The sequence below is a fragment of the Protopterus annectens genome, chromosome 10.part0 (assembly GCF_019279795.1).
Source record: "Protopterus annectens isolate FY-2018-M chromosome 10.part0, PAN1.0, whole genome shotgun sequence".
In the NCBI taxonomy this organism is placed as follows: Eukaryota; Metazoa; Chordata; order Ceratodontiformes; family Protopteridae; genus Protopterus; species Protopterus annectens.
In genome coordinates this window covers 667,989,711-668,003,763 of record NC_056744.1, presented here as the reverse complement: position 1 = coordinate 668,003,763, position 14,053 = coordinate 667,989,711, and positions in this window count along the sequence as shown.

Genomic DNA, 14,053 nt, shown 5'->3' with positions numbered 1-14,053 from the left:
ATGCTAACTTTTTCAAAAAATCTTTAAAATATTACCTGCTTAACTCTAGGACTTGCAATTGTCATGACCCAACATAAAATACACATCCATCCATCCTTTCCTTTCATAAATGCTACTAACTACCTTCACTGCCTTCACATAAATTTCAGATTAAACTCTAACTATTCATCTACTACAATTTTTCTTATTCTCCTTTTGTCCTCACCCACCTTTTCATATGGGATAGTAAAACTACCTGCAATATATGTACTGGAATACTAAAACTCACTGTAGTGTGTGCCAATAGCTTAAAGTTTTTGCCTCAAGTTCATGTCATATTTATCCATGTCTGTAATGTATTTTGTTTTCTTTATTCCTCTTCAAAACTGATTGTAATTAACTGTATAATTTCTGCTTATTCTCAATTCATGTATTTGTTGTTACAATCTAATTAATATTGCTGGAGCTTTTCTCCTTGGGTCACTGCTGAAAAAGGGCTGCTTCCCAGTCAGACTTACCTGGTCAAGAAATGCTTAAATAAAATAAACTAAATAAATACATTTACTCGATGCATCAGTAAATAGCTGTGAAGAGTCATTAGATACTCGTTCATCCAGATAAAATGGATGCCATTAAAATCTGACAGAAAAAATAGACCAAAGGCATAAATATGCTTGAATCCTGCTATTAATCCTAACTGTAGTGTACTTTATGGCTTCTTTGTAACAGGATGGAAATTGACATAATAAAGGCTTTGCCTAATAGAATAGTTAGGCATAGGAAATTCAGTAAATTACATAATTCTGTAACGTGCCCAACTGTGAATTTCTTTGATAGGAAAAAGGACTTAATGTAAAACAAAATGCTGATCAACATTTTATGTGATAATCAGAATCAAGAGCATACTGTATGAGCGCTAAAAATGTAAGTATCTCTGTGGGTCCATTTATCTTATCATATTTTAAAGGAATATAAGTCTGATCACACAAATCCTGAAATGAAGAAAGGCCATCTCTGGCTCCCAACTCACCTTCACCCACAATAAGAAAATCATCCAGGTAATGTACTGCACCTCGAGAAATGGACTTATGCTCCACACCACATTCGAGGGCTAAGCTAAAAAGTTCAAAAGTGGTGTAACCCTCTGAACAGCCCACAGTCATGGCTAAATTAAAATAATAACTGTCGTCAAACTGCGTACATAAAAGATGTCAGTCTTGGTGACAGATTGGAAAAAACTCAAAACAGAGATTCAGTATCAAGTTTAGTTAAGTAGGGCTCTTTAAATTACTGTATTTTTGAAAGGCATCATCCAGTGATGACTACTGAGCTTTAGTATCCTCGTTACTTATACTGTTATTACATGAGTTGCCACTTGGGATTGAAAGATGATGCATTAATCAAAATTCTTCGTCCTTTTTCTTATGAACCCAAACCTGTGGTGAAATTGTAAAAACTTTAAACAATGGAAGCTGTAGTGGACCATGTATTCTATTCTTCTAAATTTATTGGTTGAATATGTCCTTTACAATGTACTTCCACCCTTTTAACTGATTTAGATTTATTACAGCTTGCAGTATTATTAGAAAAAGTGGACTAAACTGAAAAAGCTGAAGTTAAATCCTTTATCCGTTCAACCACCTCCTCATTCGTTCATAAGGTAATCTTTCAAAAACTTCCCCAACATGTCTATTTGTGCAGGCATGTGATTCCAAGTTGGTTTACCTGAATCTGTGAAAGGAACTGAATCTGTCATTACCTTGAAATGAAGGTTTATCACACTCAACAGTTGCATCTGAAAGGTATTTATCCTACATGATGTGTTTTTTTTTCTCAAAAGTTGTTTATTTTTCAAATACAGTTAAATAAATTTCATAGTATTTGTATATAACATCTTAAATAACTATGTACACTATTTACATCAGCCTGACACTATAGCAGATCTCAATATATGCAATTACTTTATAGGTATAGCAATCCAGTTATCAGAGTGTATCTGTTCCAGTTATTGTAAAGTGTCAATCAATGATAAGACTTTTTTTCCATAGATAGTTAATAAATGGTGTAGGATGAATCCTTAATTCCTTAATTTTAATTTCCAACAATGCTGTGGTCTTCAGTAGGCGGTATAAGCCTTCCAAAGTCGGTATTGTGTTTGTGTTCCATCTTATTGTTATACACTTCTTTGAGATTGCAAGTATTGTCCAAACTAGATACATATTTGATTCATTCAAATGAGGACCTTTGTACACATTTAATAATACTAGAGCTTTAGATAAGTTAAACAATTCATTAAATAAAGCTTGTAAAACGTTTTTAATACCATTCCAAAATGGCTTAATTTTAGCACAGTTGAAAAAATGTGATTCATATCTGCATTGTGTATTTGCTCACACCTCCAACATATTCCCTTTGTGGAAGAATTAATTTTAGTAATTCTATCTGGAGTTAAGAATTCTCTGTGCAAGCATTTCCAAATAAAATTGTGCAGTATTGTCTAAAGGATGTATGTTTTATTGATAATAAAATATTTGATTTAATTTCTTCCGTTAGCTGTAATGAGTGTCCTTTTGTTATATAATTCCAATATGAGGATTTGGGTGTAGTTTTACAATTTATCAATATCTTTTAAAATTTTGAAGTACTATTATCCATGTCATAATCATTATATATTATTTCATATAGCTATTTTGTAAGTTTATGTATTTCTTTAAATGAAGAATTGCTAATTATTCTGCATAAATCTTGCAGATACGTCAGAATGATTTGCATAGTTAGCCAATCCTGTTGTGGAATTTTGTATGTTGTTTTTATTGTTTGCATATCCAGAACATTTAGTTCTTTGATCCATTGAAACCAACAAACAAATCCTTTTTGTTTACAAGAATTAATTATTTCTCTGTATATTTTATGTGGATAGCTCTTTGTAACTATGAATGGTGTCAAAAGATGAAACCAGATTTTTAAATCTATATTTGCATTAATAATTTTCCTAAATGAGTCAATGTAATAATTAATCATACGAGTTTTAGTGGGCTTAATTATGTTATATTGCATATTAATACATAATATGTGCCATGGAAAATTGTTTTTATCTGTTATTTGAATTTTTTTGTAAATCAAATTCATTTATTGATATTACAGTTAACAATTCTTTCCAATTTGCAGAATAATTTGGACTTATCCAGTATGAGATTGTTTTAGATAGTGGTGCTTTTATATATGTTTCTATATCAGGAAAGTTTAATCCTCCCTGTTTCCAATGGTCTGATATGATGTATTAAAGCTATTCTATTTCTTTTGGGAAACCATACAAATTTTATTAGGCATGAGTTTATTTCTTTGAGTATATTCCTTTCTTGTAACAGTTGTAGTGCCAAAGCTATATATAGAATATTGGGTAGTAAAACTATTTTTATTAACTGTTGTTTATCTTCAAATCTTAATATTATTTTATTCCACTTTTCCACAGATATTTTAATTGTATTGATGATATTATTGTAGTTCTTTGAGTCAAATTAATTATTATCCTTGCATAACTCAATTCCTAGATATTTTAAGGTAGTTTTTTGTTTCCCTATAATGTGATTCCCCTGCATCTGCAATTATTTTTTTTATTTAAAAATAAAAATAAAAATTTTGATTTTGATTTATTGAAATGGAGTCCTCAAGTCCTGTAAAATGTGTCAATTAAAATATCTAATTGTTCTAATGCCTCTTTTGTATAGGATAATGTTAATAATATGTCATCAGCAATGAACATTACTTTCGAATTGTATTGTTCATAAGCATCTACTCCTTTGACTTTTGTATTGTTACGTATTGAATCTGCCAATATTTCAATAGCCAAAGCAAATAGAAGCAGTGACATGTGACATCCTTGTTTTGTACCCTCTGTTATATGTATAGATTCAGAGGTGAAAGGACATAGCTCAACATACGCTAAATTATTTGTATATATATTCTTTAGTAAATGAACAAAGGAAGGAGGAAATTCAAATAACACCAGAATTTTGAATAAATAGTCCCAATTTAGGAAATCAAAGGCTTTCTCTATATCTTAGCCAATTATGAGTGATTCCTTGTTTTCTTTATTAATATAATCTATAAGAGAAATTATCTTTTTAATATTGTCATGTGTGTGTCTGTAATATATATAATCCAGTTTGATCATTATTTATTGTTTTTGATAGTGGTATTTTCATTCTGTTAGTTAATATTGTCATCAATATCTTATAGTCATTATTTAATAATGATGTAGGTCTATATGAGGTACAGAGGTTTGGGGATGTGTTTTCCTTTAGGATTGGTGTGATTAAGGAATATCTCCAAGAGGGTGGTATTAAAGCTTGTGACTGAATTGCTAATATTTATGGAAGAGGGATAGTATCTTTGAAGGGAAAAGTTTATATATTTCCATAATTATGCTATCTATACCTAGAGCTTTATTATTTTTACCCTCTTATTGCATCTGTAATTTCTTTGTAGGATATGGAGACTTGCAGATCTAGTTTTAATTTGTCTGGCATTTTTTTTATATTAGAACATTTTTCATCTAGATTTAATTGATCGATATGTATATTTTCTTTTTGGAAATGTTCCATATAGTGATGTCTATAGGCATCAGGAATGTCACCTATATCTGCGGCATTTCCCCCATTCTTTTCATGGAAGATACTTTTAATGTTATTAGCTTTTGATTGCATTTTGATTCATGTGGATAATTTATGTAGATATTTGGGAGAAGTGGCCAAGGTATTAATTTTTAATTTTTCTAAAGCTAAACTAATTTTATGTGTTAGAATTTTGTTGAATTTATTATTTAATACTTCTACTTTCTTTTCCATCTCCAAATGATTTTGATTTTTTTCAACTTTTATGGACAAAAGTTTGGATTGTAGATCAAATAATTCAGAATCCCATTTTCTGACTTTTTTATACCAAGTTAGGGTTTTACCATATATGTAAGATTTTAATGAGTCACATATCATTATTGTATTTACTTCTGTGGTGTAATTAACATCTAAGAAGAACTGTAATTCAGATAATAACCATGGTTTGAACTCTTGAATTTTAGTTATATATGCTGGAATTCTGGAGTTAAAGATTAATGGTTTGGTCCCATTTTGAAGTTTTAGTATCAATAGACTGTAGTCTGAAAAGTGGCTGGGAGCGATTGAGAAATTAATGATTTTAGGGTGTAAATCATGGGCAGCAAATATTTTATCTAATCTAGTTTGGGTACGAAATCTGTGATCTTGATGGGAAAACAACAAAGATTTATCTTCTTTAAATTTGAAAGTATCTACAAGAGGAAATGATTCTACCCACTTGTTTAAAGCTTTTGATACAGCAGATGTACGCGTCAATCTTTTATTTGCAGTTTCAGAAATATCAAATATACAGTTAAAATCTCCTCCTAATATTAAGTTGCCTTTATAATTACTGGAAATGAAATCCAAGTGCTTTTTAACAGTTTCTGTTCCAATGCCTATGAAGCAGTATAGATTGGCTAGGGTCCATATTCTGTTATTATATCATATATTCCTTAGGATTCCATTTGTAATTGTCATTTGTTTTGAAATTAGTTTCTTGAAGGAAGACAATTTATGCTTTGTTCAGTTTTAAATATTTCAATGGATTTGATCTCTTGCTAGGATTGTTTAAGCCACTGGTATTTAAAGATAATAAAGTTAAATCCATCTTAGGTTATTTAGACTATGTATTTTTTTGTTTTATTGTGACTATTAAACATTTTCCAATGATAACTATAAAGTATAAGAGCTTTTAAATGAAATTATCAGTCTTATACTTTGAGTGTTTACCAATAAAGTAATGTGTTGGACAGGCATACTAAAAATGTTTTTGTGAAATAACAAATTTAAATTAATAAAAGTTAACAAACCTAAGATCTGCACTAGCCATGGAATGAAAATCATTCCTAATCTGAGGGATAAGCTTATGTCCATCAGATTATCACTCATACCTTGACAATCCAGAACATCTGAGCTCCATAAATTGAATTGTCATATGGAGAATATTTGTAATAAGCAATGTTTATATTATTTTGAACAGATATAGTACTATTGTAGATTAGACAGAATTCTAACTCAATGTCTACTTCTTGTATAAGCAATTAATATTTACATGAAAGATAGATGGCAAGCAATTCAATCATTTAATAATTAAGTAGGACGTATCATATATAAAACTTCAGTAAAAGATTATAGCACAGTTATTTAACATATTCACCCTTACTGACGAAGTCTTTCAAAACTTATTACTTAATATAAATAGATGGTAATAATATTTATACCTAATGTTTATAATACAATATATTTTACTGAATATATCAGAAGTTATATTTCATTGTTTACCAGCATTTAAGTAATCACTTTGTTTGTTGCTAACTTACTTAAAGCATCAAGTTTGTTTTATGTAAACACTGATTAAAGTTAATGCATTTTAATTATCAGTGTATCCCTTTCTCCCCATTTCCCACACATAAGGATTTTCATATCTGTCATTTCTTATTGCAAAATGAGTGAAATTATAGGATAAAAACAACAAATGCATTTATTGTGATTAATGATTACAAGTTCCCTTTCCATATTCATAAATTGACATTTTATGGCATATACTGAAAGTTTATAGATTTAAATGGCAACATTCTATTTTGTATAATCAACAAAGGTTAAACTGAGTGATTATTGTTAATTTAATACTATTTGCTCAGAATGTAATTGTTACATTCTGTGACATTCTTAGTTCAGGCGTCTATTGTTTCCCTTGAACAACTTTGTCAGTTTGATGTCTTGTATAAAACGTTAGTTACCTTGGTAACAACTTAAGTATTATGTATGGTCAAGATGTATTTCAAAACCAAAATTCCAGTTAAAATAATTATATGACTTATTATGCACATTTACCTATATAAGAAAAGTATCATGCTTCCCCTTGATGTTCAATATAGTGTATGTAATGTAAGACAAGTTAAAACAGTAGTGTTATTATACTCAACCCCATGTTATTAAACTGTCTATTGTCAATTTAATACTATTTGTTCAGAATATGATTGTTACATTCTGTGACATTTCAAATTCAGGCTTTTGAACCACTTTGTCAATTTGATGTCATGCATAAAGCATTAGTTACCTTGGTAAATGCTTAAGTATTATATATGGTCAAGATGGGTTACAAAAGCTGCAGTTCAAGTTAAACCAATTACATGACTTGTTATGCATATTTACTTATATAAGAAAATCATCATGCTTCCCCTTGATGTTCAATGTAGTTTATGTCATTTATGACATGTTAAGACAGTAGTTTTATTATACACAAGCCCATGCTATTAAATCCTGTCTTTAATATCTAAATTCAGCAGACTGCATCATCTTATATGATGATTATATATTTTATGTCTAGATTTACTCAAATCATACATTACATAACTTTTATGTGTGTTTTTTTATCAAGAATCAACTTATTGAGCTAAATGAAGTGTTGGGAGACCAACAATATGTGTACATGTGGTTTAAAACAGCCCTTTTATTATATATTTTTTAAAACCAAAAACGTCATTGCTGAGAATCATCTCAGAGGCTCTTCAGAGCCATTAAGTATTATCGTCACTCTGTCTCCATTACCATAGCAACCTGGGAGTATCTGTTTCTGTTAATGTGTCTGTGTACTGCATACCAGAGGCTCGCAATACACCTGAAGCAAAGCTTCACTTCAGTGCAACTTTAGCGAGGCAGCAGCCAGGAAAAGAACAGAGAGCAAACAGATCAAAAGAAAAAAGAAAAAAAAAACTCCTAACAAGCTGCCACAACAAGAGACAACCCACTCCTCCAGCCCTCCCACCTCCCACTCAGCAGACATACAAACAAACCATTCTCTGCTGAAATATCCCAAATCACAGTTCAATCCACCCCTTCCCCTGGATCCAGGCTAAAACACCAAATGTCTCTTCCTAATGCACAATCATCAGTAACTCTCGATCACAAGCCACAACCCACAGCTTCCTGGAGACAAAAATGGCAACATATATCAGCTGCCAGACTCAGCTGCATCCACATACACCATGTCAGGTTTAATCAAACAGCACTTGAAGCTATGATACCTGCCATAATTGATATTAACTATATTTAGACAGAACAATAATGATATTTGTACTAGCTGCCAGACACAGCTGCATCCATGCACACCATAACTGGATTGATCAACAGTACTCATAGCTGTGATACCTGCCATAATTGATATTAACTATATTTAGACAGAATAATGATGGCATTTATACTAAGCGATTGCTATTATTATTCAACCAGGATATACATGACATTTCTAAATCATACTTTAACTGAATAAGGCATTAGTCCCCATGACAGCATTTTTTTTCAAAACACTCTACTGTTACTGCTTTTATATATGATGTTATTTTGTTACATTTGAGTCTGAACTCTTAGGTTCATAGGTTCATACTAGGCTATCTGCCCTGGGGCAATTATAAGCCTAGCCCGATTCTGCATGGCTTACGCCACCCCTTGATTTGAGTATACTGTGCCCTTTTTTAAGGTTTAGTTTACTGTGCCTCTTTCTAATAGTGACACGGGAATAATCCCTGGGACAAACCTACGATCCCCCATCCACTTATCGAGATTCTTCTTGAAAAGATTCAGTGAGGTGCTCTGCCTCACATGAACTGGAATTCTATTCCAGAGCGAAGGGAGCCTCTGGGTTATGAACCTGTCCCTCCAGCAAGTTCTATTTATTTCTGTGCTGAGGTTCAAGTCCCTCGAGCGTGTGGCTCTAAGGGATTTAGATTTACTGAGGTGGAGCATGTCCATAAATTCTGGATTTGACATAGCTTTGTATGTCAGGCATAGATCACCTCGAAGTAGGCGGTATGCAACTGAGTAGAGCTGGAGTTTTTTTAACCGAGCAGTATATGGCATCTGTTTGAGACCCTTGATCCTCTTGGTGAGATACTTTTGGGGTCTTTCTAATTGCTGCAGGTGTCGGGTAAGGTACATCCCAAAAGGGGCATTGTATTCTATGATGGGCCTGATGAGGGATGAATAAAGGGGCACAATTACCTCTCTTGATCTAGATGTGAAACCCTTCGTGATGAGGTGGGCTATGTAGAAGGTCTTTCTAACCACTTTGGCAATGTGGTTTTCAAAGGAGAGATTGCTATCAACTTGGGTCCCCAGGTCCCTAATAACTTTCTCTGTACTTAATGGGTTTCCGCCTATGTGGTAATTTGTGGGCACATTGTTTTTGCCAAAGGGTATGACTATACATTTTTTGGCATTTAGCTTTAAACCATGGTGCTGGCATCAGTTATCTGTCTCTGTGAGACCTTTTTGAAGGATGTTTGTGTCAGCTGGATAGTTGATTATGGCACCCAGTTTGCAGTCATCTGCGAACTTGGTGAGCCATAGTCCTCCCACGTTTGCCTGTACCTCGGAAAAGTATATACCGAACAAGAGTGGTCCCAGGACAGAACCCTGTGGGATACCACTTGTGACCGGTTTTGAGTCTGACATGGCTCCAGCAACTCTCACTCTGTGGGTTCTGTCTTTGAGCCAGTTTGCGACCCATCTTGTGACATAGGGGTTTATATTTAAGCTGGATAGCTTATCTATGATGCCAGTGGGGTATTGTGTCAAATGCCTTTGCAAGGTCCAGATAGGCTGTGTGGACTACCTTCCCTTCATCTATGGCTTTGGTGACTGTTTCAAAGAAGTCAACCAGGTTCAAAAGGCTGGATCTGCCCTTGAAAAAGCCGAACTGAGTAGGATCTAGTGTCTGTAGGTCCCCAATGTCTTTGTTTATGAGCTCCATGATGATCCTCTCCATAGCCTTGCAGACTAAGCTAGTCAGGCTTATGGGGCGATAGTTTCCAGGGTCCGTAGATGCTCCACCTTTGTGGAGTGGGACCACTGTTGCTGTACGCCATTCTGTGGGCACATATCCTGTAGAGAGGCTGAGATTGTATAGCTGTTTTATTTGAGGGATTAGTTCCTCTTGTAGTTCATGTAGGATGCAACCTGGGACACCATCTGGTCCCATGGAAGCAGTGTTTTTTGCTTTGGAGAGGGCAGCCTTCACCTGAGCATCTGAGATGTTTGGGAGGCAGCCCTATGCCGGGATAGATATTTGCTCTTTTGGGGGGGAGGGGTGGAGAAGTTTGCACTGAACCTGTCTGCCAGGATATTGGCGATGTCTGTGGGTTCAGTGTATTTTTTGTCATTTAGAATCAACTCAGAACAAGTCTGGGAGTTGCATCAGAGGTTTCTAACATAACTGAAAAAAGCCTTATGATTGTCTTTGGTGTCCTGTGCAATTTTTCTCTCGAAGCTGGCCTTGGAGGATTTTATGAGGGATTGTAATTTTTTGCTAGTACTGATCAGAGATGCCTTCCCTATTAGGGATTTTGCTCTATCATGTAGTAGCTTCCTCCTTCTGTTGTACAGTTTATTTATGGCAGGGGTCCACCAGACTGGACGCCTGCCTTTGGATGATTGGGTCTTGGTTTTGTTTGGGATAGCATGATCTATGCATTCCTGGAGATGTCCGTAGAATGCATTTATATAGGATTCTGCAGTTTGGGCTGTAGTTTCCACTGGCCCTGGGGCCTTGAAGGATTCCACTTCGGTTTTGAGAAGTGAGAAGTTCGCTAAGTTTTTCACTGTGGTTTTCTGGGCTGGGGTTGGGGTCGGGATGTGGACATCCAGTGAAATTAATTTATGGTCTGATCTTACCAATGAGGGATATACTTCTGGTGTGGAGCATAGAGTCCCCATGTTGGTAATGATCAGGTCTAGTATGTTGTCCCCTGTTGTGGGAGTGGTGACTAGTTGTTCCATAGCATTTGAGTTTATAATTTCCAGGAATCTTTGGGCTAAGGTGCTGGGGCTTGAGTAGTGCTTCCAGTCAATGTTTGGGTAGTTGAAGTCACCCAATATAATGGTGTTCGGAGAGATCTTCATGTTCTCCAATGTTTTCAGGAAAGCCAAATGGGATTCCTGACTTTGAGAGGGTGGTCTGTAGGATGCTATAAACTGAAAAGCAGTCTTGCCCACTGTTAGTTGCACATGGATGGTCTCCGATACTGTGCAATGCCACTAACCTGGAGGTGTGAATATCCTTGATAAATATGGAAACTCCCCTCCTTTTGTGGTTCGGTCCGGGTTTTGGGGCGAAAAGCATGATATGAGGTATAGCCTGGTAGTGCTGGGGTGCTCTCTGGAGCCTTGAACCAGGTTTCTGTCACTGCACAGATATCGATGTTCTCCATAGTGAGGAGAGCTCTGCGTGCGTGCATCTTGAGGTTAAGACTTCTGGCATTTAGCAGCATTACCCTTAGTTTCTTGTTCCTTGTGCTGTCTATGGGGGTGGGTTTGACTTTTGAGCCTTGCCTAAAAAGGCACTATGGGGGTGGCAAGAGCCTTTGCCAATATCCGAAAGCCCAGTGGTGACAGGTGCAAGCCGTCCCTAGCGAAGCAACGTGGCTTGTCGAGCATGTCATCCCAGGCTGACAGACACTGGATCCCCTTTGAATGACACCAAAATTTTAGCCAATTGTTAAAATCGATCATTTTGTCTTTGTACTGTGGCCTCACAGTAACTTACAAACAGTTCAAGAACAGCAAGCCTGTAAATGAACTTTTTTAAATCTCAGAAAAGTGGGAAAAAAGCAAGATTTTTTTTGTTTTTTTGTTTTTTCAGAGATAGCAGAGGTTAACAAGTATCAGCAAGTTATAACAGTGCAGTAAATGACCTCACACAAGAGTGCTAGGCCAAAGACAGATAAAATGCAAGTTTTGAGAAAAAAACGATTTTAAAAATAAGTGCAAACAGGAAGTTCAGTAAACAGCTCTAGGTTGTGCTCTAAATACAGTTACTAATGCAGAAATCAAATTTAACAAGCCAGAAAATGCTCAAAATAGGCGGCTATGCAGAAAAACTTAGCAAATAAACAGAGGAAAAATACTTAAAGTCTCAAAAGTGGCTCCTTTCTTCTCTCAGCATTTTCTTCTCTTGGTGGGTGCCTGACCAACAGCCAACAAGTCTGAAAAGACACCAAAACCATGAGGCAACCAGGTTTTAAGAGAGGAAGATGAAGGAGTTTTGGAATTGACCCAGAATGGCCAATAAAACTACAGTTTCAAGTCAGTAACCACTCCCACAGGGGCAGACAGGCTGCTCAATGTTTTTCACTGCCATTGATCAACAGAGAGACTTTCCTTTAGCCCAAGCAACAAATGGCCTCACAGAAACTTACAAACAGTTCAAGAACAGCAAGCCTGTAAATGAACTTTTTTAAATATCAGAAAAGTGGGAAAAAAGCAAGATTTTTTTTGTTTGTTTTTTCAGAGATAGCAGAGGTTAACAAGTATCAGCAAGTTATAACAGTGCAGTAAATGACCCCACACAAGAGTGCTAGGCCAAAGACAGATAAAATGCAAGTTTTGAGAAAAAAACGATTTTAAAAATAAGTGCAAACAGGAAATTCAGTAAACAGCTCTAGGTTGTGCTCTAAATACAGTTACTAATGCAGAAATCAAATTTAACAAGCCAGAAAATGCTCAAAATAGGCGGCTATGCAGAAAATCTTAGCAAATAAACAGAGGAAAAATACTTAAAAGTCTCAAAAGTGGCTCCTTTCTTCTCTCAGCGTTTTCTCCTCTTGGTGGGTGCTTCACCAACAGCCAACAAGCCTCTGATGAATGGTACCTTGTTTAATTAGTTAATTAATTACTTAAATTATTATAAGTAAAAACTATGAAAAATGAACAAGATAAGTATTTAGTGAGATCAAGTAGGGGAATAGAAACTTCTATGTTTATATTATATGTTGCTTTGTTTGGCTTATATATAATGTAAATAGTAACCCATCTTGACCTACCTTGGTTTGTGAAGACTTACTAGACTCTTTGAACATTCTGAATAAATCATTACTGTTTCTCAGTTGTTTAAGAAACCCTCCTTTTTTAAAATAAAAACAGATGACAAGTGATGTACCATAGCTATTAATACTTTGAGAGATGCAGTTGTAAGAGTTATTTTTTTGGGATATCATGGAATCAGTTTTTTGTTTCTTCTTTCTAGCATCAGTCCAAGGATTTGTTTCTTTTATTCTTTTAAGAGTATGGGGCCATCCATTTCTTTTCTTCTGGGATAGACACTGTGTTGTTGTTTTTGATGAATATAGTAGCTTCTTCTAAGTCATTAAAGGTTCTAATCTCATTGGCAAAAAGTATTTTTATCTTGGCTGGAAAGGCCAGCTGTGTTTTAATGTTGTTTTATTTCAGCAGTTTTATTATTGGCCAGGCCTTTTTCCTTTATTCTAGTATTCTGGAAGAATAACCATTGTCAAACCTTATCAGACTTTGATTGTATTTTAAGGGTGATTTTTTTCCAAACAAATTTTAATATTAGTTCTTTGTCCAGAAATTAGACATTTTACAACTATGGCTCTAGGTGGAGTATTTGTTGAGTTAGAAGCATGTTTCCTCAGTGCTGTATGCGCCCTTTCAATTCCAAATGAAAGTCCTTCTTTCAAGTCTAAAGATTCAGGAATCCAGGTTGTTAAGAATGCAATAATGTCTTCTCCTTCAGTGTGTTCAGGCAGACCAAAGATCCTTATGTTGTTTCTCCTTTCTCTGTTTTCTAGGTCATCTATTTTGTTAAGCAGCTATGTATTCTGTTTAAGCAGAAATTTTTTTTGGAATTCTTCCTCTTCGAGTATCTCTTCAATGTCATTTAGAGACGTCTCTATAGTTGTTATTTTTGTATGGTGTTGCTATAATAGCTCCTTAAGGGTATCAGACTGTTTTTGAGAATTTAATTTGAGGTTTTCTAAGTCATTTTTAAAGCCATCCATCTTCATAGATAGTTCCTGTAAGGTAGATGTTATCAATTGCAGTGCTTTTTTCAAAGCAGCATCTGGATGAAAATCCCTTGAGATGTTTATATTCAGTGACTCAGTATATCTCCAAGTTACTTGACAGGAAAATGTTTGTATATTGATATTTATGTAGTTTAGTAGTTTATCTATAGATTTTTG